The sequence below is a fragment of the Limulus polyphemus genome, unplaced genomic scaffold (genome assembly GCF_000517525.1).
Source record: "Limulus polyphemus unplaced genomic scaffold, Limulus_polyphemus-2.1.2 Scaffold6367, whole genome shotgun sequence".
Lineage (NCBI taxonomy): Eukaryota > Metazoa > Arthropoda > Merostomata > Xiphosura > Limulidae > Limulus > Limulus polyphemus.
Window position 1 is genome coordinate 1 of NW_013671977.1, and position 4,616 is coordinate 4,616.

The following is a 4,616-nucleotide window of genomic DNA, read 5'->3' on the forward strand; positions in this document are numbered from 1 at the left end:
TATGTCTTGTGTTTCTTGTACTTGTACTTTTATGAGGTTAGTTAGTTTCTGTGTTTTGTTTGTAAAAGATCCGCTCAACTTTAGTTGCTAGTATGTTTTTCTGAGTGAGCTCTGTTTCTATTTCTTCGTTTGTGATGCTTGTGTGTATATCTTTTATCACGAAAGACTTGTGGTTTATTTTGTTTCCCGGTATGTGTATCGTTATGTTTCCGGGTTCAAATGCGTCTTGGGGCCATGTCTTCAGTAGTTGGCTGAGGTCAGCGGCCTCTGACCCTTTGACCAGGACGCCGCCCTTGGCTAGTCGTTTGATTGTTGTGATGTGAACTTTCGGCTTACATCGTTTGATTTCAGCCCCAAGTTGTGGTTCCCTGTAGTGTACTGGAATGCCTTGGATTATGATAGCGTTTTGTGGTGTGTTTTTGTGTGTTACATTTGTAGGAATAGTTGTGTTTTGTGCTGTTTGTTGTCTTGTTTTCTTTGATTGTACTAGTTTGAAATTGTTTTGACCTTCTGGTGTTTCTTGGAGATTATCTTTGTGTACTTCTTTTTGTGTCCCTTGTTGGTCGTGTGAGTTTCCATGTACTTCTTTGAGTTTAGTTTGTGTAGGTGGGTTGTTGTATACTTCTTCATGTTTATTTTGTGTAGGTGTGTTGTTGTATTCTTCTTTGTGTTCTAGTGTTGATTTTTCTGAGTGTTCTTCTTGTGGTTCTGTAGTTACGTTAATTTTGTTACGTCTCCGTTTGTTAATTGATTTTCCGTAACTTCGTACCGACGAAACTTAAGCGACACAAGTCTTTACTTAATAAAACTGGTTTATTCTTTCCGAATATAACTCGCGCTAAAACAAACACTATAACGAACGAACGTTAACTTCAACAATACCCTGTGACTGCAATTCAATTACTCACTATCTGCACACACATTACATTAATGCCGTCACGTCTTGACCGTCTTATACATAAAAGAATACCGAAGTCTAGTAACCTCCCGAGGATTCACGAAGCTTCGAGAATATGACGTGTTACTAGCGTCACGTGACCTCGATGACGCAACAATACTTTAACAGGAGGACTTCTCGAGTTAAGAAGACATTGAGTCACCTACGGCAGATATTTTACTGGATAGGTATGAGACAAGATGTGGAAGAATGGTGCAGGACCTGCAGTACATATTGTGCTAAAAGTGGACCCAAGCATAATGGACGTGCTCCAATGAAGTTATATCAAGTTGACACACCAATAGAGTAGCCATTGACATTGCTGGTCCTTTGTCCCAAAGTCGTGCTGGGAACAGGTGCATGTGTGTGTGGTGATGGATTATTTCACCAAGTGGCCGGAGGCTTATGCAATACCAAATCAGAAAGCTACAACTGTACCTTTGGCTATTAGTGATTTCTTTTTCAGGATGCCATACGAATTGCATTCTGATCAAGGCGTAACTTTGAATCAGCTGTGTTTCATGAATACTGCAAGTTGTTTGGCATACGAAAGACCAGGACAATGCCACTTAACTCTGATGGGATGGTAGAGAAGTACAATTGGACACTTGGACAGGAATTGGCAAAGTTTTGTAATAGCCGCCAAGATGACTGGGATGTCTTATTCCCTCATCTGTTGATGGCCTATAAAACAGCAGAGCATGAAGCCACTTGATACAGTTCAGCAAAGCTGATGTTTTGTCGGGAATTTCAGTTGCCAGTGGATCTGATATCAGGACGCCCACCTTACGAAGAGTTGCCTGAAAATGTGTCAGAGTTCGTGAAAGTGTTATCTGAAAGGATGGATGATATTCATCATCAAGTGCATTCAAACTTAAAAATGTCTGCTGATTCCATCAAGCTATATTATGATAAGAGATCTACTGAAGTCAGCTTTGTACCAGGAGACAAGGTGTGGTTGTATAATCCCAGGAAGACCAAAGGGAATTATCCTAAGTTGTTTTATCCATGGGAAGGCCCATATGACATAGTGGATCGTCTCTCAGACGTGACTTTCTGAATAAAATGTGGTCGGCGAGGTAAGCCAAAGGTGGCGCATGCCAACAGGCTTTGGCATTATCACGGTCCAAGACATTTCAGTTGGAACGAAATGAACAATGGAACAAATTATGCTGCTGAAGACGTGTCACCTGAAAAAGCCACTGTCAAAGAAGAAACTCTACCCAGTTTTGAGAAGGGAAACAGTGAAGCCCTTAATGAAGTTACTACCACTTATGTGACTGCTACCGATAATGTGACATTTCCAGATGAAGAAGATGAACCCCACGTGAAGCAAAAGCCTATGAGGCGAAGACCAGTATGGAAGAAGATATGTCCTGTAAAATTAAGAGACTTTGTTGAATTTTAACTTTGTGTTTGTAAATTCTGTACATTTAATTAAGTTATTGTTAATTATCTATTGGTTTAATATAAGTGGCTATTGTTCGGGACGAACAATACTAAAGTAGGGGCAATGTTACGACAGCGGAAGTCACGTGACGCTGGAAGTATGTGCCTTGGAGTTTCTGGAATTATCGGGGAACACCGCGAATGTCCCAGTGTTTGCTAGACGCCCTTTTTTTTTTAGTATATAAGCCTGGCAAAGAAAGCCAGCGAGATAGGCAGATAGATTGAAGAGATAGATAAATGAGTCAAGCGAACAGTAGGCATCGTTAGTAAAGTGTGTGAATCACTGTGATTTATAGCGTGTGTTATAAAAGTAGTTGAGTTTAAGGTACTAATTGGAAATTCTGTGTATTACAAAGTTATATCGAGGAAGAATAAACTAGTTTTAATTAAGAAAGGACTTGTTTCGCCGAAGTTCCTCGGAAAGAATTTATACCGGAATTTAACAAACTAACAGATACGTAACAATATACTTGCATCAAAACATTGAACCTAATAGAAAAATGATCGCTTGTACCCAGATGTTCCCGAATTCCTACCGTCTCAACCATTTTTATATTAGAAATTAACAATAAATCTAAAATAACATTGTTTCTATTAAAAGTAGGGTCATTGACACATTGGTCAAAAATCATCTTGAAAAATTTCCAAAAATATGTCTCCCTCATGGTTTGACTATAGCATTTTCCAGTCTCTATGATTAAAATTAAAATATCTCATAATTATGACCACTTTAACAGCTGAAAGCGTAATCTCACTGTAAAGTTTATTATTAATTTCATCAGTATCATCTGGTGGTATGGAACAAATTACCACTAAAATCCTTTTCCCATATATCATAAGTGCTAATGAAATCATTTCGAAATACCTCTCTTTTTGAACTTTTTTAATCAAAAAGACAAAAGGACTCTACACTCTTCGATCGGCCCGGCATGGCCAGGTGGTTAGGACGCTCGACTCGCAATCTGCGGTTCGCTGGTTCGCATACCCATCCCACCAAACATGCTCGCCCTTTCAGCCATGGGGGGTTATAATGTGACGGTCAATCCCACTATTCGTTGGTAAAAGAGTAGCCCAAAAGTTGGCGGTGGGTGGTGATGACTAGCTGCCTTCCCTCTAGTCTTACACTGCTAAATTAGGGACGGCTAGCGCAGATAACCCTCGTGTAGCTTTGCGCGAACTTCAAAACAAACAAATAAATAAAAAACTTTTCGATCAGTCAACAGAAATCTTAAAGTCTGTATTGCTTCTGCACTTTATCTCCGAATGATATTCGGACCAAAACTTGCATTGTTTAATGGCTATTGTAATAACAAAATATATATTTTCAATGATAAATTGACGAACAAATAAAAACAAGAATTGATTCGACTTGAGAAATTAGTTATTATCATTGAAACAACAACAAAATAAATAATCATGCAAAATTTAATATTCGTTGATCAAATTCAGAGGTCGTCTCTGTAGCAAGTATTCTTAATCCGGGTACTTTGCATGTTTTTATAGCAAATCTTTTCGAAGGCTACCGGGGTTAGTGCTGTTAGAAGGTAAACGTGTCAAGTTATTTTGATATTAAGTACTCCTTATTTGTGTTTCGCAATATTTAAAAGAGATCCAGGTAACGCATATCTAAATAACTGTATCGTACAAAATATTTCTATGATTAATATTTATTGAAACTTGGTTCAAGTTAATTATTAATGAAATATAATGTAATTGTGATGTTACCGTAATTGTTTCAAGTTATAACTTCTCGTTGTTTCTGAAAGTGAAACTGCGTTAGTGTTACTGGATCAGTAAATGTTACTTTCGCTGTTGTATTAACACTGTTAGGCCTAAGTGTTGATGGTAATACTGCTGTCTTGGGTTATTGTAATGTTACGTTTCCGTTCGTTCGTTAATTAATTTTCCGTAAATTCGTTCCAACGAAACTTTAGCGACACAAGTCCTTTCTTAAATAAAACTGGTTTATTCTTTCTGAATATAACTTTGCGATACACAACAGTCGCGCTATAACAAACGTCTCACGTGCTCGACTTCAACAATACTCAGTTCAATTACTCATTGTTCCGTCCCCCGTCTTATATATACCAGACTACCCCAATCTAGTAGTCTCCCGACAATTCACAAAGGTTCCAGAAGGTCGTGGCGTGATACTAATCACGTGATCTCGCTGATGCAACAGTAATTTAATTTTTTTACTAATCCAATTTCAAAATGAAGTAAATTTATT

General features: G+C 38.1%; 1 protein-coding gene across 1 annotated transcript in view; it reads left to right on the forward strand.

Moving 5' to 3' along the window:
• The first annotated feature begins 3,871 nt into the window (after nt 1–3,871).
• Nucleotides 3,872–4,616, forward strand: part of LOC106473648 (ras-related protein Rab-3-like) — a 36,404-nt gene continuing 35,659 nt past the window's right edge. Inside the window, 1 exon segment of the mRNA XM_013934329.2 lies at nt 3,872–3,930. The gene's annotated coding sequence lies outside the window, so the exon portion shown is untranslated.